Raw genomic sequence first — 22,532 nt, forward strand, 5'->3', positions numbered from 1 at the left:
TAGCCACGCCCTCCCGTTTTTCTTATTGGCCAGCCATGCCTAGAGGGGCGGCTGATGTCCTGTCCTGTTACCATGGAGCCGGACACTAGTCACTTCCACTTCTCAGTATAACAGTAGTAGCACCTGTAATGTCCCGCAGATCACTAAATTTTTTTTAAATGAGCCGCAATTGCGGCACCCGCAATATTTTTTTAATGAGCCGCGATCGGCGAAACACGCCGCTCCCCCCTTCTCAGTAATTTTTATGTCCGGTGATCAGCAGCAGCCAACACCACTCCCCCCCGCTTCTCATTTTTTCCAATGTCCCGCGATCGGCGAACACGCCGCCCCCCCTTCTCAGTAATTTTTATGTCCTACGATCGGCGGCAGCTGGCAACACCTCCCCTTCTCAGTATTTATTTTAATGTCCGCCGCAAACACCACCCCCCCCCCCCGCTTCTCAGTATTTTGTCCGTCGATCGGCGGGGGGCAGACGAATCTACCCTCACCCCCCCCCCACCCAATTTGCTAGTATTTTTTTATGCCCGGCGATGGCAGTGTATGTTGGGCGATCGTCCCCCACTTTTCAGTGTCTTCTATTCTTCTATGATGGCTGATCGGGAACCCCCCTTCTCAGTGTCTTCTATGATGGCCGATCGGCGGCAAACACCCCCCCTTCTCAGTGTCTTCTATGATGGCCGATCGGCAGCAACCCCCCGCGCTTCTCAGTGTCTGCTATTTTTCTATGATGGGTGATCGGCGGTTCCCCCCCCCCCCCCGCTTCTCTCGGCAGCACCCCCCTCCTCAGTGTCTTCTATGATGGGCAATCGGCGGCAAACACCCCCCTTCTCAGTGTCTTCTAAGATGGCAGATCTGCAGAATCCCCCCCCCCCGCCAGTGCCGATCCTGACCTCCCTGGGGCTCTAAGCAAAATTCTGCTAAGGGGCCCTCTACCTGATCCGTGAATAATGGGCGTGGTTTAAGCATCATATTGGGCATGGCTTAAATGGGCGTGACTAAAAGGGGTGTGGTTAGAGTCTGAGATGAACGAGGGATGGAGGGAGAAATAAAGGAAGAAAGAGAGAGAGAGAGAGAGAGAGAGAGAGAGAGGAAGTAAAAAAAGAGGGATGGAGGGCACAGGGGGAGACCATGTAGGGAGGTGGAGAGCACAGGGGAAGGTAAAAAGCACAAGGGGAGAGTTGGAGGGCACAGGGGGGAGGAGAGCACAGGGGGGGCTGGATAGCACTGGGGGAAAAGTGGAGGGGGCAGCGGAGAGCATGGGGGGGGTGGATATCACAGGGGGGAGGTGCAGAGCACAGGAAGAGACAGGGGGGCAGCAGAGAGCATGGGGGAGCTGGAGAGCACTGGGGGGGCTAGAGAGTACTGGGGGGGCAACAGAGATAAGCAGGATAGGAGGAGCGGTGGGATAGCTGCATAAAGAATGAAGGGAAAAAGAGATTTTTAATACAGCTTACCTGTAAAATCTTTTTCTTGGAGTACATCACGGGACACAGAGCGGCATTCATTACTATATGGGTTATATGGAGTACCTTCAGGTGTAGACACTGGCAATCTTCAAACAGGAAATGCCCCTCCCTATATAACCCCCTCCCATAGGAGGAGTACCTCAGTTTTGTAGCAAGCAGTATGCCTCCCAAAATGGTCCTCAAAAAGAGGGGTGGGAGCTCTGTGTCCCGTGATGTACTCCAAGAAAAAGATTTTACAGGTAAGCTGTATTAAAAATCTCTTTTTCTTTATCGTTACATCACGGGACACAGAGCGGCATTCATTACTATATGGGATGTCCCAAAGCAATGCTTACAATGAGGGGAGGGAGAACATCTCCAAGACAAAAGGATTTAATTTAGAGATATACTCAAATCATAATAAATCCAACTTATTTGAGAAAAATAATCTTAAATTTTAAATTTAACTCAAAAAAAAGAAGAGGAGCCCCCGGGATCCGAGGGTCTCAAACTGCAGCTTGCAGCACTGCCTGCCCGAAGGCAGTATCAGTATTCCTTCTTACGTCCAACTTGTAGAATTTTGTGAATGTGTGGACAGAAGACCAGGTTGCCGCCTTGCAAACTTGAGCCATAGAGATCTGGTGGTGTGCTGCCCAGGAGGCGCCCATGGCTCTAGTAGAATGAGCCTTTAATGATACTGGAGGAGGCAACCCTTTCAAGCCGTAGGCCTGAGTGATTAATTGCTTGATCCACCTAGAAATGGTGGACTTTGCAGCTGCCTGCCCCTTCTTGGGCCCATCCGGTAGAATAAACAGCACATCTGTTTTTCGGATTTTCTCTGTAGCTTTAAGATAGGCCTTCATGGCCCTGACAATATCCAAGGTATGCAGCAACCCTTCCTTTCTGGAAGTAGGTTTAGGGAAGAAGGATGGTAATACCAAATCCTGGTTCAAATGAAAACTGGATATGACCTTCGGTAGGAAGGAAGGATGAGGGCGAAGAACGACCTTGTCCTTATGAAATATAAGATATGGTTCCTTACAGGATAAGGCTGCCAGTTCCGAAACTCTTCTTGCGGAAACTATGGCAACCAAAAATACCAACTTCCTTGTCAGTAGAACCAAAGGAACTTCAGCCAATGGCTCAAACGGTTGTTTCTGTAAACTTGACAGGACAAGATTTAAATCCCACGGACAAAGCGGGGATTTAACTGGAGGTTTAATACGTAAGACCCCTTGAAGGAAGGTCTTAACCAGCGAGTGGGTGGCCAGCGGCCGCTGAAACCACACTGACAGAGCAGAAATCTGTCCTTTGATTGTGCTTAATGCCAATCCTTTATCCACTCCTAGCTGGAGAAAACTTAAAACTCTATCAATGGTGAATTTGCGAGGAAGCCATAGCTTGGACTCACACCAGCCTACATAGGCCTTCCAGACCCTGTGATAAATCACCCTAGAGACCGGTTTCCTGGCTCTGATTAGGGTAGAGATTACCTTCTGAGACAGACCTCTACCCCTGAGAATCAAGGATTCAGCTTCCAGGCCGTCAAATTTAGATGCCGTAAGGCAGGGTGGAGGATCGGACCTTGCGATAGCAGGTCTGGCCTTAGAGGCAGAGTCCAAGGGTTTCCCACTACCATCCTTAGGATTAGTGAGTACCATGCCCTTCTGGGCCATGCTGGAGCTACCAGGATGACTGGTATGCGCTCCACCCTGATCCTGCGCAGCAGGCGGGGTAGTAACTGGAGCGGGGGAAATGCATAAAGAAGTTTGAACTGATGCCAAGGGCAAACCAGAGCATCGGTTCCGCAGGCCATCAGATCCCTTGACCGGGACATGAACCTGTCTAGCTTCTTGTTGAGTCTCGATGCCATGATATCCACGTCCGGCACTCCTCAACTTTGGCAGAGTGCTTGAAAGACCTGTGGATGCAGAGACCATTCCCCCGACCATAGAGTCTGGCGGCTTAAGAAGTCCGCCTGAAAGTTGTCCACTCCGGGAATGAATATTGCCGATATGCAGGGCACATGAGCCTCTGCCCATAGGAGAATCAAGCTCACTTCTCTCTGAGCGGCCTGACTCCTGGTTCCCCCTTGGTGATTTATGTATGCCACTGCCGTGGCATTGTCTGATTGAATTCTCACCGGGAACCCCTGCAATTTCGACGTCCAAGCCCTGAGGGCTAGTCGAACAGCTCTGAGCTCCAAGATGTCGATGGGTAACAGCTTCTCTGGCTTTGCCCAAATACCTTGGCGAGTGGAACCCTCCACAATTGCTCCCCAGCCCGTTAGGCTGGCGTCTGTGGTCACTATCTTCCAAGCCACTGGGCTGAAAGACCTTCCCTTCAGTAGGTTCTGAGGATCTAACCACCAACACAGACTTTGCCGGATTCTTGATGAGAGTGGCAACGGGATATCCAAGGCCTGTGGCCTTCTGCTCCATGCTGACAGGATGGCTGCCTGCAGGATGCGAGTGTGGCTCTGGGCGTATGGCACCGCCTCGAAGGTAGCCACCATCTTGCCTAGTAGTCTCGTACATAGGCGAATAGTCGGTTCTTTCTTGCTTAGAACCAGTAGGATTAACACCTTGATGGCCTTGACCTTCCTCAGAGGTAGGAACACTCTTTGTTGTTCTGTGTCTAATCTCATGCCGAGATATTCCAATTGCCTTGTGGGCTGGAATGCTGACTTTTCCCGGTTTAGGACCCAGCCGAACCTCTCGAGGTATTGGACCGTGAGGGCCACTGCTCGCTCCAAGCCGGGAGACAAGTGGTCTATGACTAGGAGGTCGTCCAGGTATGCTAGAATCGTGACCTCTTGAATCCTTAGCTTGGCTAGGATTGGAGCTAGAACTTTCGTGAACACGCGGGGGGCCGTAGCCAACCCGAAGGGAAGCGCCACGAATTGGAAATGACGCGAAGCCACCATAAAGCGTAGATATCTTTGATGTGGCTGATAAATTGGAACATGAAGGTAGGCATCCTTTATGTCTACGGACGCCATGAAGTCGTCCTTTTGGAGTGTGGCAGCTGCTGACCGCACGGATTCCATCCGAAATGAGCGGACTTTTAAGTATGCATTTACCATCTTTAGGTCCAAAATTGGCCTGACATCTCCATTGGGCTTTGGGATGATGAATAGGTTGGAGTAGAAACCCAGTCCCTGTTCCAGGACTGGTACCTCTACTATTACTTCCTGGGAAAGTAGATGAACTAGAGCCGATCTTAATGCGGCTCCTTTCTCCAGATCGTTTGGAATCCTCGACTCCTGGAAATGAGGAGGAGGAAACCTTAGGAACTCTAGCTTGTAGCCTGTGGCCACGGAAGACCGTACCCACTCGTCGGGAATGCTGGCTTCCCAAATCTCCGAAAAGAGTCGCAGCCTTCCCCCCACCTTCGTGGGTGGGGGCGCCCCTTCATAAGGTAGACTTGGGGGCTGGTTTTGCTGGTTTGCGAAACCACTGCCTCTTGCCTCTAACAGCCTGTCTTTGTGATCTGCTGTTGAAGCCGAAGTTTGTTCTTGCAGGAGGCCGTTGATACTGCTTAGTATTAGAGGGCCCCTGTCCAGGGGAGGACTGTCGTTTAAACGCAGGCCCCTGAACCTTCTTCTTAGTTGGCAAGAGAGTACTCTTGCCGTTTGAAATGGTCTGAATGTATTTATCTAGGTCTTCTCCGAAGAGCCGACCTCCATGGAAGGGGAACCCTACCAGGAGTTTCTTGCATGGGGGCTCAGCCTCCCAGCTTTTTAACCATAAGAGTCTTCTCATATGGATAAGAGATAACGATAAACGTGACGCTTGCTGGATAGAATCCTTGATAGCGTCTACCGTAAAACAAATGGCCTTAGGGACATCCGAAAATTCTTCTGCCTGCTCGGCAGGAATAAGTTCAAGCATTTGCTTAAATTGATCCGATAAAGCTTGAGCGACTCCAATCGCAGCCACGGCTGGCTGTACTACTGCCCCTGCAGCAGTGAAGGAGTTTTTAAGTAGTGCTTCCAAGCGTTTATCCACTGGATCCTTGAAAACCTGTATGTTTTCTACAGGGCATGTTAACGATTTGTTAACACATGAGATGGCTGCGTCTACTGCAGGAGAAGCCCATCTCTTGGAAAACTTTTCTTCCATAGGATACAAGACAGAAAATTTCTTAGGTGGTAAGAAAACCTTGTCTGGTTTGTTCCAATCTTGGAACAAGACTCCCTCCAATAGAGGATGGATCGGAAACACCGCACTGCTTTGAGGCGCCCTCAGTGAGCCCAAAGCTGAAACCGTCGATACCTGGAGATCTGGTATAGGCAGGTTGAATGCCTTATGGACCAAGTCCGTCAAGTCTTGAATCCACCAGCTCTCCCTCAGGGAGACTGCCCCAGACTCCTCTGTATCCGGATCATCGATCCCTGAACCTACTTGGTCCTTGTCCAAGAGGTCGTCCAATTCCCCAGAGGAAAGGACCTCCTCTTCCGAGGGTCCGCGCACGGGTGACGGAGATCTATTCCGCTTACTACCCCGCATAGCTGCGGCTATCATTTTTCCCATGCTTTTCTGCATCTCATTTAAAGAGGTAAGTAACACCTCCTCCGTGACCATCTTAGGATTGGGTTGACCCGCGTCAGCTCCAGCCCCCGATCCCGATGGCCCAACGGCTCCCAGTGGGGAAAGCAGCGGCATAGCTCTATCCGAGACCTCAGACCCTGTGGGGGAATCCCCACCTTTTGTACCCTCTGATTTGTTCTTTGATGCCATGGTACAATACCGAGGTACACCTGCTACTTATTGGTACCTGGGACTTATAAATAGTTAAATGCCCAAACACCTGTTTGGGGAATAAAAAATGTTTCCTCTTCCCCAGATGACACTTTTTTTTTTTTTTTTTTTTTTTTTTTTTTCAAAAAAAAAAAACTTCTTTTCCTTTTTTTTTTTTTTTTTTTTTTTTTTTTCAATCTAGGCAAGAAAAAACATTCTATCCCCCTGAGTAGTATTGCCAAAGAAAAGACTATGAGATGGAAAAGAAAAAACAGCCTATTCCTAGGCTAAACCACAATCTTCTGAAGACTGTAGTATTCTTTCCGGCCACTGTGTGTCCTCGGCGCCCCGTGCTTCACTCCAGTCCTTCCTCCCTCAAACCATAGTATTGAATGAACTGTGGTATCTAAGGAAGGGCCGCCCCTTCCTTAAATCACTGACCCGCCCTTCCCCCCCAGCAAAAACGGCGCCAAATGCGCCTATAAACACGTGCACGCGCGCCGCGCGCGTGCCCGCCGACGGGGGGGGTGTATGGGAGGAAGGGCCTCTCTGTTCCTGCAGCCGCAGCCAGAAAACACACGAGGAGGACAGCGTTTTGCCTGCCTTGCAGGCATGAGGAAGAGGACTGGATAGAGCATCGCCTGGAGGCTTGCAGGTAAGCATAGCTCTCTGACACACACATACATTTGTACACAAAAGGCCCCACTCACAGCTTTTCCAATACTACCAGGGAGGTCACTTTTTTAAGGGGAATAACAACATACAGAGCCATCCTATCTTCATGATATGTGACTGGTTTGCCAGATGCAATGCATAACTTTTAGGCATGTCCCCTGTGACCTCCCAGAAAAAACTTGCTAAGAGCCAAGTTCCGCAAGTTTTCCCCTTACTTACCTGCTCCATGCCGCAGGACTTTGCAAAGCAAGAGGCCCAATCTTCCCCCATCTCCGTGGGGATGTCTAGACCTTCAGGCCCTGGGAACCTTCTTCTTCCATGAAGGATCCACTGTCCTGGACCCATACAGCACCCTGGCAAACAGAAAACATTAGGCGCCCAAAGGTTATCTAAGTTCTGGGCCCAGGGTCCAGCTCTCTTAAAAAGAAAGCATTATGGGCTATACCCCAAGGGTTTGGGGTCCGGTTACTGACCACTTTAGCGCTCAGGCTTTTTTGGACAGAACCGGTAGCTCACCTAATCCCAAGGATGCGGAGGCAAGCTAAACCATGACTAACACCTAAGACACTGGCGTAAAAACTGAGGTACTCCTCCTATGGGAGGGGGTTATATAGGGAGGGGCATTTCCTGTTTGAAGATTGCCAGTGTCTACACCTGAAGGTACTCCATATAACCCATATAGTAATGAATGCCGCTCTGTGTCCCGTGATGTAACGATAAAGAAAAGGGATTTGGCAGCCTCTGCCCCATTTTCCTCATGGGAAAATGGCAGGGAGTAGGCAAGTTTAGGTAGGATAGGAGTCAAGGGGTTAATTGGCGGGCTTACAGGCTGAGGAGTCAGGCAGAAAAAATTTTCCCTTAGCAACTAGAAAGCCCGCCTAAAAATTCAAGTAAAATCCAGTTCTCTGAAGTTTCTGTCTAGCAACAGGGAGAGAAGCCCGCGTAAAATGTTCAAAGCTAGTTTGAACCAGCTGATCTCAGGGCTATAAAAGAAGGGTTCCGGCGGTCCGGAGATCAGTTCGCCTCAGAGACGGAAGAACTGTGGTGTTCTCCCCCACCCTCCCCCCCTTTTTTCTTCTTTCACTTATGTCGCGGTGTATTATTATGTGGTTGGGTCACCTTTGTCTTATACAGAGGGGGACGAAGTGTGTATACAAATTTTTGCTCAGTGCTTTGGTTACTTTGGTATGGGTAATTGTTGTTGCAGCCTGAGCCGTGTTGGCTAGGTTTGCTAAAAAGTTATGTATATATATTTAATTTTATTCGTTCATTTATTATTACCCATCAGTTATTATTTATTTATTGAATCGTATAATTATTTATTGTTAATAAAAAAAAAAACAATAATAAACATTCGCGGCCATTATTATCCAACAAGTCTCTGCGTTTTTCTATATTTTCTTATTTAGTATAGAACATTTTATTTAAAGTTATAGGTTTATTTCCGGTCTATTTTCCCAGAATCATTCTCTCCATCTCCTTCCCGCAGTACCTGAATGCCTGTGAGAGGGAGAGGAGCAGAAGCAGGCATTCAGAGAACGTGGGAGGACAATGGAGAAAATGTTTCTTCTATATTCAGCCACCCCACTGTTCCTCCTATTCAGGTTACAGGGGGCCGCACTTACTTTCTCTCCCGCAGCTCTATTTCGGCAGGCAGGGCTCCCCTCACGTTCTGGTCTTCAGGAAATGATTTGATTTACTTTCTATTTCTATTGATTTTCATTTACTTTCAGCGATCACCCCCCCCTTATGCAATGTCAGTGTCATTTATATTCGGCGATCGGCAATGTCATTGAATGTAATTTACTTTCAGCGATCGGCGGCATGACGTTTTATAAGTTGTCATTGCGATGTCATTGTCATATATATGTGATCAATGGAACCCCCCCGCTTGTGAACCTTTTAATGGGCGATGTCATTGATTGTAATTTACTTTCAGCAATCGGCGTGTCAATGTCAGTGTTATTTATATTCGGCGATCGGCGGTTGATTGCCATTTCTCTCCATTTACTTTCAGCGATCAGCAACCCCTCCCCCCGGGTTATCAACTTCGGAGATCGGCAATCCCCCCCTCCATGCCCGCTTATTAAACTTTTAGTGGGCGATGTCATTGTTTTTTATTATCAACTTTTTAATGTAATTTACTTTCAGCGATCGGCAATCCCTATCCCCTCCGCATATCAACTTTTAATGGGTTATTTCAGGAGAGGTTTGCATAAGGGGCGGCAACCTCGTCTGACACTGCCGTTGCTGTGGAAACCTGACCTGAAACCTATTACACTGCATGTGCAGCACTGAGTATGTGCGAGATCTGCAAAGCTGAAATACAGGAAGTAATACAGTCTGGCTTCATATGCCCACACTTAAGATGGCCACGGTCTAATGCTAGTTTATAAAGTTTCAAAATGCTGTAATAACCTAACAAAACGGACCTTAGTTTACAGACTAACTTTACTAGAATACATTAAGCTTGTGTAATATAGGGGTATTTTTATTTAAAAAGTGTAATTTCGGCCGGAGCTCCACTTTAAGGATGCTTTCCCACAGAGGAGGTTTTTTAAGCCCTTTTGTAAAAAACAAATACCTGAGAAGCGCAAGAAAAATTCTTCCCTGTAAAATCAATGAATGTGTTCACACAGGGGTGGCGCGTTTCCATTGCGGTGAAAAAGAAAAATAATGCTTGCAGCATGTTTGGGAAGTTAAAAAATACATAAACGCTCTTTCCCATTGAAATGAATAGGGAACACATCAAAAATGCCCCCACTAAGCACCACAAAAGCGCAGCAAAAATGCTCCAATAACTGCTTCCCGACCAGCGCACGACTATATATGTTGGCAGAATGGCACGGGCAGGCAGAAGGACTTATATATGTCCCTTTTAAGAAGCGGCGATCATCTCACGGTGAGGAAGAACGGGGAAATGCTGATGTAAACAATAATTTCCCTATTCTTCCTAGTGACAGGACACTGATCACAGCTCCCGGTAATTGGAAAGAAATGGCACGATCACCGTTTCTAAAGTGCGCCTGCACCGATGTCTAAGGCGCACATCTCTATGGTAAATATCTTCTAAACTGTGGAGGTTTAGGAGATATTTTGAGCACCTACAGGTAAGCCTTAATCTAAGGTGTACAGCCACTTTAAAACAGTTCTCAGTCAAGAGTACCCAGTACACCAAGTTAGAGAATCATACGAGTTACTGAGTCCTAGAATAATATACGAGTTACTGAGTCCTAGAATAATATACGAGTTACTGAGTCCTAGAATAATATACGAGTTACTGAGTCCTAGAATAATATACGCGTTACTGAGTCCTAGAATAATATACGAGTTACTGAGTCCTAGAATAATATACGAGTTACTGAGTCACAGAATCATACGAGTTACTGAGTCCTAGAATAATATACGAGTTACTGAGTCACAGAATCATACGAGTTACTGAGTCCTAGAATAATATACGCGTTACTGATTCCTAGAATAATATACGAGTTACTGAGTCACAGAATCATACGAGTTACTGAGTCCTAGAATAATATACGAGTTACTGAGTCACAGAATCATACGTGTTGTAGGAACACAGTATACTGAAAGAATCAGGAGTCACCACCAGTAGAACAATACACTAAATCAATGATCAGGTAGCAGCAGTGATAAGGTACTAACAGCCTGAGGCCCCTTTCACACTTGTGCAACTTCTCCTGCGACTTGGGACTGCAAAGTTGTATGACAAGTCATACCCCATGATTTCCAATGGGTACCATTGATATCTGTGCGACTTCAAAGTAGTCCCTGCACTACTTTTGTCTGACTTTGATGCGACTTGAGGCAGAGACCTCAAGATTACACAGGCATTGCTTCAAGTCACAGCGAAATCAGGTGACTTTCAAGTCGCACAAGTGTGAAAGGAGCTTTAACAATTGGATTTTAATACCGTGGGTACTTGGCTCGCGGTAGTAAAATCCAATCATTATTCCTGCGCATGTGCTGTAAAGACTACGGACAAATCTGATGGCTAGCAATGTTAACTGTGAAGTTGGCCCATCAGAATGCAGTTCACATGCACAAAAATCCGCTTTTCATTTAGGTTCCGTTTCCACTTGTGCAACTTATCCTGCGACTTGGGACTGCAAAGTCGCATGACCAGTCGTAGCTCATGATTTCCAAGGAGTACCGTTCATATCTGTGCAACTTCAAAGTAGTCCCTGCACTACTTTGGCCCCACTTTGATGCAACTTGAGGTCCATTAGACATCAGGAATACACAGAAATTGCTTCAAGTCGCATCAAAATTGTGGCAAAAAAAGTGCAACTTTCAGGCTGCAATAGTGGAAACCTAGGCTAACACAGCTGTTTGTGTGTCACCAAAATGGATGACGCTGGCTATTCTGACAAATTGTGGTCTGACACAACAATAGGCTTGTGCTCTGAGCTATAGAACTAAATCAAAGTAAATCTCCCCAGGACCTGCAAACCTTCTGTGTATCAGCCTTCTGATTCTAATCATTTCATAAGGTTAAGGCTCCATTCACACCTATGCATGTTGCTTCTGAGCGTTTTTGCAGTGCTTTCTGCGGCGTTTGCCGACACACGTATTTACAGGGAAATGTGTTTTTTTGTTTTTTTTTACATTTTCTTTACAACCACCTATAACAGATAAAAAAACAAAAAATAGAAATAGCGGCAAAATCGCGGTAAAAACGCGGTACTTGCGTTCTGGATGCGGGTCCGTTGAATGCTATTACATGCAAATCGCTGCTTTCTGCAGTCAAAAAAAAGTCCGACCCTTTCCAAAAATGCAGAAGTACAAAAAAAGCATTGATGTGAACATGTTCCATAGGAAACCATGTTAAAAAATGTCCCTGCTTTTCTGCAAAATGCATCAAAAAAAACGCATTAGTGTGAATGGAGCCTAAGTCAGAGCTTTGGTTCACTTGTTTGTCAGCGGACTCCAAAAGTTAACCGAAGAATCAATTCATTGAATTGGTTCATTTCAGCGAGTCATTCAAAATTAACCGATTCACTTTAAGGCTCGATTCACACTAATGCGTTTTGCTTTTGAGCGTTTTTTTTGCAGTGCTTTTTGCAGCGCTTGCTAAGTTTTTGATGTGCGTTTTTACCACGATTTGCGTTTTTTTTTTTTTTGCCAGCAATTTATTTTTTTACATTTCCTTTAACAAGCAGCTAAAAACGCAAATCGCGGCAAAAATCGCAGTAAAAACATGGTAGTTGCGTTTTGGATGCTGGTCCATTGAATTGTATTACATGCAAAACGCTGCTTTTTGCAGGAAAAAAAAGTCCCCGACCCTTTCCAAAAACGCAGAGGCACAAAAAAGCATTGATGTTCCATAGGAAACCATGTTAAAAAAGTTCCCTGCATTTCTGCAAAATGCATAAAAAAAAAAGCATTAGTGTGAATGGAGCCTTAGGGCCCTTTCACACGTGCGGACAAACGGGCCGTTTTTTACAAGTCTGTTTACGGACTTGTAATGTATCCCTATGGGATTGCAGACGTTAGCGGACGATGCATCCGCTAACGTCCGCAAACATCCGCGTCCGCAAAGATCCGCTTTTGCGGACGGAAGAAAACCCTATTTTTCTTCCGTCCGGCGGAACGGATCAGATGAATACGGACATACGGTCCGTATTCATCCGATCCCCCATAGGGGAGAGCGGAGAAAAGACAGGGCGGTCTCTGCACTGTGTGCGGGGACCGCCCTGTCCACCTACAGCTCAGCGGGGATTTACGGATGATCCCCGCTGATCCGGACACACACGGGGCGGATCAATACGGATCCGCTCCGTGTGAAAGGGCCCTTAGTGCTTTTTGCAGAAACTGACTGCATGGTGTGAACTAGAGCCATTGGAATACATGGAAAACACTGCGCATGCATTTTGCGCAGAAAAAAAAAACACACAAACTGCGTCTGGTGTGAACTGGCTGGATTCACATCTAGGCATTTTTAGGGTTTTTTGCATTTTGCAGATTTGCACTGCAGTCCATTTACCATGCTTTCCTATGGAACACGTTCTGTAGTGCAAATCTGCAAAAAGCACTAAAAATGCCTAGGTGTGAATCCAGCCTAAAGATTCAAAATTTCCATCACTATAACAGGGAAAATAAACTTACCGGCAAACAACTAGTCTGGCAGATGAATCTTCTGAGGTGCTGGATGTGTCTCCACATAGCTTTTTATTAGAGTTCAGGCTCCATGCAGTCACCCCAGGACTTGGAACCAATCATAGGGGGAGCTACATAAGATACATTTTAGGTTCACACCCACAGTCATTGCCATGCTTCCAACAGTCAAGACTTAACCCCTTACATACTATCAGTTTTCCTGCAGGTTTTTCTCTTCAGGTTTACCCAAACCATCTAATATGAGGTCAGACCTTGAGGCTCCATTCACACCTAGGCGTTTTAACGCCTGAAGCCCGACGCTATTGCAGCCTAAAATACGCTGGAGGGGTGATTTAACATTGTTCTCTATGGAGATGGTTCACATCTCCACGCCGAAACGCCGTACGCCTGAAGCTCAAAACAAGTCCCGGACCCTTTTTTTCAGGCGGCTTCAGCGTTCGGCCATAGCCGACAATATGTAAAACACCCCTCCAGCGAAAACCACGGTAAAAAATGCTGCGTTTTGTCGTGGCAAATCGCGGGACAAAACGCTGCAATTTGTCGCGGCAAAATACGCCGCGTTCAGGTGTGAATGCAGCCTAAGAGTTTCAATTAGTATGCAATCAGGCAGGCCCTTGCATGGTTTTGGTAAACCTGAGGAGCAAAACTTGCAGGAAAACTGATAGTGTGTTCGGGGCCCTAGGATCTTTCCATACAGGCAGTACAAGGGGCGCCAGAGGCGTAACTAGAATCTTCAGGGCCCCGGTGCAAGAAACCATGAAGGGCCCCCCCCCCCCCCCCATGGGCATTGCTAGGTCTACAAAAGATCTCGGGCTAGAGCCCATAGCAGTGTAGCAAGCAAGTAAAGAAAAAATATTCTGTCCCCCATTTTGTAGGCGCTATAACTTTTGCGCAAACCAGTCGATTATTGTGATTTTTTTTTTAACCAAAAATATGTAGAAGAATACGTATCGGCCTAAACTGAGGAAAAAAAAAATGTTTTTATATATATTTTTGGGGAATATTTATTATAGCAAAAAGTAAAAAATATTGTTTTCTTTTTCAAAATTGTTGCTCTTTTATTTTGTTTATAGCGCAAAAAATTAAAACCGCAGAGGTGATTAAATACCACCAAAAGAAAGCTCTATTTGTGGGGAAAAAAGGACGCCAATTTTGTTTGGGAGCCACGTCACACAAACAAGCAGGAGGGGGGTATATGTGCCCAGTAAGCAAGTGGTTAAAGGAGCTGCAAAAACTTTAATAAAATGCTAACGCTCCTAAATGCTCTAAGACCCCTTTCACATTGAGGAGTTTTTCAGGCGGTACAGCGCTAAAAATAGCGCTGCTATACCACCTGAAAAACTCCTTCACTGCAGACTCACACTGAGGCGATGCTCTGGCGGGAGACAAAAAAAATCTCCTGTCAGCAGCATCTTTGGAGCGGTGAGAGGAGCGGCATGTATACCGCTACTTCACCGCTCCTTCCCATTGAAAACAATGGGAAACCGCGGCAATACCGCCCGCAATGCACCTCTATAGAGGCGCATTGCGGACGGTATTAACCCCTTTATCGGCCGCTAGCGGGGGTTAATACCGCACCGCTAGCGGCTGATTCCCGCGGCAATCCCGGCGGTATAGTGCCGCAATTCTTAGCGGCGGTATACCGCCACCGCGGCTCCCGCCCCAGTCTGAAAGGGGCCTTAGTGCCCTTTCACACTGAAAACGCCAATAGAGGAGCGTTAAAATAGCGGTAAAACACGGCTATTTTACCGCGATTTTACCGCGTTTTCAATTCATTTCAATGGAGAGGGGCGTTTTTGGAGCGTTTTAATAGCGCTATTTTTACCGCGAAAACGCCACAAAAACGCACCAGTGTGAAAGGGCTCTTAAAGCGGAGCTCCACCCTCAAATCAAATTCTGCATCAGCACTTTTAAAAAAAAATTCATTAGCCGAGTAAAAAAAATATATATTTTTTTACATACTTTCAAACGGTTGTTGCTAGGCAGACTTCCTAATCTGCCTTCTTCCTGCACCACGGTTGTTTTCCTCTGTAGCCTACACCGCACAGACTCCTGGGAATGTTGTGTCATCCCCCCTCCACAATACTTCCTGGGAGATGTTTGGCATGAATCCCAGAAGGCAGTAGCCACGCCCTCCCGTTTTTCTTATTGGCCAGCCATGCCTAGAGGTGCGGCTGATGTCCTGTCCTGTTACCATGGAGCCGGACACTAGTCACTTCCACTTCTCAGTATAACAGTAGTAGCACCTGTAATGTCCCGCAGATCACTCAAAATTTTTTAAATGAGCCGCAATTGCGGCACCCGCAATATTTTTTTAATGAGCCGCGATCGGCGAAACACGCCGCTCCCCCCTTCTCAGTAATTTTTATGTCCGGTGATCAGCAGCAGCCAACACCACTCCCCCCCCGCTTCTCATTTTTTTTAATGTCCCGCGATCGGCGAACACGCCGCTCCCCCTTCTCAGTCATTTTTATGTCCTACGATCGGCGGCAGCTGGCAACACCTCCCCTTCTCAGTATTTATTTTAATGTCCGCCGCAAACACCACCCCTCCACCCCCCCGCTTCTCAGTATTTTGTCCGGCGATCGGTGGGGGGCAGACGAATCTACCCTCACCCCCCCCCCCCCCACCCAATTTGTTAGTATTTTTTTATGCTTGGCGATGGCAGTGTATGTTGGGCGATCGTCCCCCGCTTTTCAGTGTCTTCTATTCTTCTATGATGGCTGATCGGGAACCCCCCTTCTCAGTGTCTTCTATGATGGCCGATCGGCAGCAAACACCCCCCCTTCTCAGTGTCTTCTATGATGGCCGCTCGGCAGCAACCCCCCGCGCTTCTCAGTTTCTGCTATTTTTCTATGATGGGTGATCGGCGGTTCCCCCCCCCCCCCGCTTCTCTCGGCAGCACCCCCCTCCTCAGTGTCTTCTATGATGGGCAATCGGCGGCAAACACCCCCCTTCTCAGTGTCTTCTAAGATGGCAGATCTGCAGAATCCCCCCCCCGCCAGTGCCGATCCTGACCTCCCTGGGGCCCTAAGCAAAATTCTGCTAAGGGGCCCTCTACCTGATCCGTGAATAATGGGCGTGGTTTAAGCATCATATTGGGCGTGGCTTAAATGGGCGTGACTAAAAGGGGTGTGGTTAGAGTCTGAGATGAACGAGGGATGGAGGGAGAAATAAAGGAAGAAAGAGAGAGAGAGGAAGTAAAAAAAGAGGGATGGAGGGACAGCAGGTCCAGATCCTACACCGCAATAAAATATGTGTATTCCAGAAAGTTTAACAATCAGCAGATAAAGATACTCCAAAATTCTAGTGTTGGCACCTCAATCATCCCGGCACCATGGTTGTTATGGTGTCAGGATGATTGAAGCGCATTTTTTCTATTATTACATTGTAATATAGAATGAAATTACTCAACTCACCATAATGCAGAATCAGTGGGAGCTCTGATGTCACTGTCCCCAGCCAGCGGAGTGCTTCCTTACATCTCAGGTGTCCCCAGCAGAGTGCTTCCTTACATCTCAGGTGTCCCCAGCGGAGTGCTTCCTTACAGCTCAGGTGTTCCCAGCGGAGTGCTTCCTTACATCTCAGGCCCGGGGACAAAAAATAGGCACAGGCATTTTGGAATGAGCAGCCCATGACATCTTAACCTGCCCCTCCTCCACTCTCCATCCTGACGGATCCCCCGGCAGAGGGGAGGGAGAAACCCTGCAAAGGTGCAGGGGACGAGGGGACAGGGAAAGAGCAGAGGGGGCAGAGAGCACAGGGAAGAACCTTGAGAACATGGGGTGGGGTGAGAGCATGGGGGAGGCGGAGAGCATGGGGGGGCAGAGAGCACAGGGGAGAGGCAGAGAACACAGGGGGGAAGAGGAGAGCACAAGGGGGGCAGAGAGCATGGGGGTCTGGAGAGCACAGGGAGTGGGGGGTTGGAGAGCACAGGGGGAAGCAAAAACACAGGGTGGGACAGAGAGCACAGGGAGGGTAGGAAAGCACGGGGGCGGAGAGCACAGGTGGGAGGCGGAGATCACTGGGGGATGGCGAAGGGCACGGGGGGCAGCAGAGAGCATGGGAGGAGTTGGAGAGCACAGGGGGTAGGTGAAGATCAATGGGGGGCTGGAGAGTACTGGGGGAGAGGCGGAGGGCACAGGGGGGGCAGCGTAGAGCATGGGGGAGGTGGAGAGCACAGGAGGGAGGTGGAGAGAAGAGGGGGGCTGGAGAGAATTAGGGGGAATTGAAAAGAGCACAGGGGGAGGTGGAGAGCACAAGGGGAGAGGCAGAGGGCACAGGGGGGCAGCGTAGAGCATGGGGGGGAGGTGGAGAGCACAGGGGGAGAGGCGGAGGGCACAGGGGGCAGTGAAGAGCATGGGGGAGGTGGAAAGCACTGGGCTGGGGTGTTAAAGAGCACAGGGGGAGAGGCAGAGGGCACGGGGGAGGCTAGAGAGCACTGGGGGAGAGGCAGAGGGCACAGGGGGCAGCTTAGAGCATGGGGGAGGTGGAGAGCACAGGGGGAGGGATGGAGGGCACAGGGGGGCAGCGTAGAGCATGGGTGGAGGTGGAGAGAACAGGAGGGAGGTGGAGAGCACAGGGGGGCAGTGGAGAGCATGGGGGGAGGTGGAGAGCACAGTAGGGAGGTGGAGAGCACTGGGCGGGGGGCTAGAGAGCACTGGGGGGGGCTGGAGAGTATTGGGGGGGGGGGGGGTGAAGAGCACATGGGGAGAGGCGGAGGGCACAGGGGGAGACCATGTAGGGAGGTGGAGAGCACAGGGGGAGGTAAAAAGCACAAGGGGAGAGTTGGAGGGCACAGGGGGGAGGAGAGCACAGGGGGGGCTGGATAGCACTGGGGGAAAAGTGGAGGGCACAGGGGCAGCGGAGAGCATGGGGGGGGTGGATATCACAGGGGGGAGGTGCAGAGCACAGGAAGAGACAGGGGGGCAGCAGAGAGCATGGGGGAGCTGGAGAGCACTGGGGGGGCTAGAGAGCACTGGGGGGGCAACAGAAATAAGCAGGATAGGAGGAGCGGTGGGATAGCTGCATAAAGAAGAATCATTCTCTCCATCTCCTTCCCGCAGTACCTGAATGCCTGTGAGAGGGAGAGGAGCAAAAGCAGGCATTCAGAGAACGTGGGAGGACAATGGAGAAAATGATTCTTCTATATTCAGCCACCCCACCGTTCCTCCTATTCAGGTTACAGGGGGCCGCACTTACTTTCTCTCCCGCAGCTCTATTTCGGCAGGCAGGGCTCCCCTCACGTTCTGGTCTTCAGGAAAATGGCGGCCGGCGGAGACATTATCTCGGGGCCCTACGCAGCCTGCGTATAAGGCGGATCGGCCCTGCCCCCCGCTTCTCAGTGTTTATGTCCGATGGCAGTGTATGTTGGGCGATCGGCACCCATCATGTCTATTGTCTGTTATGTTGGGTGATCGGCCCCCCCCCGCTTCTCAACTTATATTGTTCGATGTTAGTGTCTTATATATTCGGCGATCGGTGCCGCCCCCCCCCCCCCCCGCTTATCGACTTTTAATGAGTGCTGTCATATTGATTGATTTACTTTCTATTTCTATTGATTTTCATTTACTTTCAGCGATCAACCCCCCCCCCCTTATGCAATGTCAGTGTCATTTAAATTCGGCGATCGGCAATGTCATTGAATGTAATTTACTTTCAGCGATCGGCGGCATGACGTTTTATAAGTTGTCATTGCGATGTCATTGTCATATATATGTGATCAATTGCACCCCCCCTCTTGTGAACCTTTTAATGGGCGATGTCATTGATTGTAATTTACTTTCAGCAATCAGCGTGTCAGTGTCAATGTCAGTGTTATTTATATTCGGCGATCGGCGGTTGATTGCCATTTCTCTCCATTTACTTTCAGCGATCAGCAACCCCTCCCCCCGGGTTATCAACTTCGGAGATCGGCAATCCCCCCCTCCATGCCCGCTTATTAAACTTTTAGTGGGCGATGTCATTGTTTTTTATTATCAACTTTTAATGTAATTTACTTTCAGCGATCGGCAATCCCTATCCCCTCCGCATATCAACTTTTAATGGGTTATTTCAGAAGAGGTTTGCATAAGGGGCGGCAACTTCGTCTGACACTGCCGTTGCTGTGGAAACCTGACCTGAAACCTATTACACTGCATGTGCAGCACTGAGTATGTGCGAGATCTGCAAAGATGAAATGCAGGAAGTAATACAGTCTGGCTTCATATGCCCACACTTAAGATGGCCACGGTCTAATGCTAGTTTATAAAGTTTCAAAATGCTGTAATAACCTAACAAAACGGACCTTAGTTTACAGACTAACTTTACTAGAATACATTAAGCTTGTGTAATATAGGGGTATTTTTATTTAAAAAGTGTAATTTCGGCCGGAGCTCCACTTTAAAGCGGGAGTTCACCCATTTGTAAAAAAAAAAAATTTTCTCCCCTTAGCTTCCTGCTCGTTCGGTCTAGGGGAATCGGCTATTTGTATTAAAATATGAGCAGTACTTACCCGTTTTCGAGCTGCATCTTCTTCCGTTGCTTCCGGGTATGGGTCTTCGGGAGCGGGCGTTCCTTCTTGATTGACAGCCTTCCGAGAGGCTTCCGACGGTCGCATCCATCGCGTCACTCGTAGCCGAAAGAAGCCGAACGTCGGTGCGACTCTATACTGCGCACCGTTGTTCGGCTTCTTTCGGAAAATCGTGACGCGATGGATGCGACCGTCGGAAGCCTCTCGGAAGCCTGTCAATCAAGAAGGAACGCCCATTCCCGAAGCCCATACCCGGAAGCGACGGAGAGGATGCATCTCGTAAACGGGTAAGTACTGCACATATTTTAAAATAAATAGCCGATTCCCCTAGTAAAAATGAGCAGGAATCTAAGGGGGAAAAGTGCCCTCTAAGGGTGAACCCCCGCTTTAAGGCTGCTTTCCCACAGAGGAGGTTTTTTAAGCCCTTTTGTAAAAAACAAATACCTGAGAAGCGCAAGAAAAATTATTCCCTGTAAAATCAATGAATGTGTTCACACTGGGGTGGCGCGTTTCCATTGCGGTGAAAAAAAATAATAATGCTTGCAGCATGTTTGGGAAGTTAAAAAATACATAAACGCTCCTTCCCATTGAAATGAATAGGAAACACAAAAATGCCCCCACTAAGCACCACAAAAGCGCAGCAAAAATGCTCCAATAACTGCTTCCCGACCAGCGCACGACTATATATGTTGGCAGAATGGCACGGGCAGGCAGAAGGACTTATATATGTCCCTTTTAAGAAGCGGCGATCATCTCACGGTGAGGAAGAACGGGGAAATGCTGATGTAAACAGTCATTTCCCTATTCTTCCTAGTGACAGGACACTGATCACAGCTCCCGGTAATTGGAAAGAAATGGCACGATCACCGTTTCTAAAGTGCGCCTGCACCGATGTCTAAGGCGCACATCTCTATGGTAAATATCTTCTAAACCGTGGAGGTTTAGGAGATATTTTGAGCACCTACAGGTAAGCCTTAATCTAAGGTGTACAGCCACTTTAAAACAGTTCTCAGTCAAGAGTACCCAGTACACCAAGTTAGAGAATCATACGAGTTACTGAGTCCTAGAATAATATACGAGTTACTGAGTCCTAGAATAATATACGAGTTACTGAGTCACAGAATAATATACGAGTTACTGAGTCCTAGAATATACGAGTTACTGAGTCCTAGAATAATATACGAGTTACTGAGTCCTAGAATAATATACGAGTTACTGAGTCCTAGAATAATATACGAGTTACTGAGTCACAGAATCATACGAGTTGTAGGAACACAGTATACTGAAAGAATCAGGAGTCACCACCAGTAGAACAATACACTAAATCAATGATCAGGTAGCAGCAGTGATAAGGTACTAACAGCCTGAGGCCCCTTTCACACTTGTGCAACTTCTCCTGCGACTTGGGACTGCAAAGTCGTATGACAAGTCATACCCCATGATTTCCAATGGGTACCATTGATATCTGTGCGACTTCAAAGTAGTCCCTGCACTACTTTTGTCTGACTTTGATGCGACTTGAGGCAGAGACCTCAAGATTACACAGGCATTGCTTCAAGTCACAGCGAAATCAGGTGACTTTCAAGTCGCACAAGTGTGAAAGGAGCTTTAACAATTGGATTTTAATACCGTGGGTACTTGGCTCGCGGTAGTAAAATCCAATCATTATTCCTGCGCATGTGCTGTAAAGACTACGGACAAATCTGATGGCTAGCAATGTTAACTGTGAAGTTGGCCCATCAGAATGCAGTTCACATGCACAAAAATCCGCTTTTCATTTAGGTTCCGTTTCCACTTGTGCAACTTATCCTGCGACTTGGGACTGCAAAGTCGCATGACCAGTCGTAGCTCATGATTTCCAAGGAGTACCGTTCATATCTGTGCAACTTCAAAGTAGTCCCTGCACTACTTTGGCCCCACTTTGATGCAACTTGAGGTCCATTAGACATCAGGAATACACAGGAATTGCTTCAAGTCGCATCAAAATTGTGGCAAAAAAAGTGCAACTTTCAGGCTGCAATAGTGGAAACCTAGGCTAACACAGCTGTTTGTGTGTCACCAAAATGGATGACGCTGGCTATTCTGACAAATTGTGGTCTGACACAACAATAGGCTTGTGCTCTGAGCTATAGAACTAAATCAAAGTAAATCTCCCCAGGACCTGCAAACCTTCTGTGTATCAGCCTTCTGATTCTAATCATTTCATAAGGTTAAGGCTCCATTCACACCTATGCATGTTGCTTCTGAGCGTTTTTGCAGTGCTTTCTGCTGCGTTTGCTGCGTTTTTCGACACACGTATTTACAGGGAAATGTGTTTTTTTTTTTTTTTTTACATTTTCTTTACAACCACCTATAACAGATAAAAAAACAAAAAATAGAAATAGCGGCAAAATCGCGGTAAAAACGTGGTACTTGCGTTCTGGATGCGGGTCCGTTGAATGCTATTACATGCAAATCGCTGCTTTCTGCAGTAAAAAAAAAGTCCGACCCTTTCCAAAAATGCAGAAGTACAAAAAAAGCATTGATGTGAACATGTTCCATAGGAAACCATGTTAAAAAATGTCCCTGCTTTTCTGCAAAATGCATCAAAAAAACGCATTAGTGTGAATGGAGCCTAAGTCAGAGCTTTGGTTCACTTGTTTGTCAGCGGACTCCAAAAGTTAACCGAAGAATCAATTCATTGAATTGGTTCATTTCAGCGAGTCATTCAAAATTAACCGATTCACTTTAAGGCTCGATTCACACTAATGCGTTTTGCTTTTGAGCGTTTTTTTTGCAGTGCTTTTTGCAGCGCTTGCTAAGTTTTTGATGTGCGTTTTTACCACGATTTGCGTTTTTTTTTTTTTTGCCAGCAATTTATTTTTTTACATTTCCTTTAACAAGCAGCTAAAAACGCAAATCGCGGCAAAAATCGCAGTAAAAACATGGTAGTTGCGTTTTGGATGCTGGTCCATTGAATTGTATTACATGCAAAACGCTGCTTTTTGCAGGAAAAAAAAGTCCCCGACCCTTTCCAAAAAC

This window comes from Rana temporaria, chromosome 1 (genome assembly GCF_905171775.1).
Source record: "Rana temporaria chromosome 1, aRanTem1.1, whole genome shotgun sequence".
In the NCBI taxonomy this organism is placed as follows: Eukaryota; Metazoa; Chordata; class Amphibia; order Anura; family Ranidae; genus Rana; species Rana temporaria.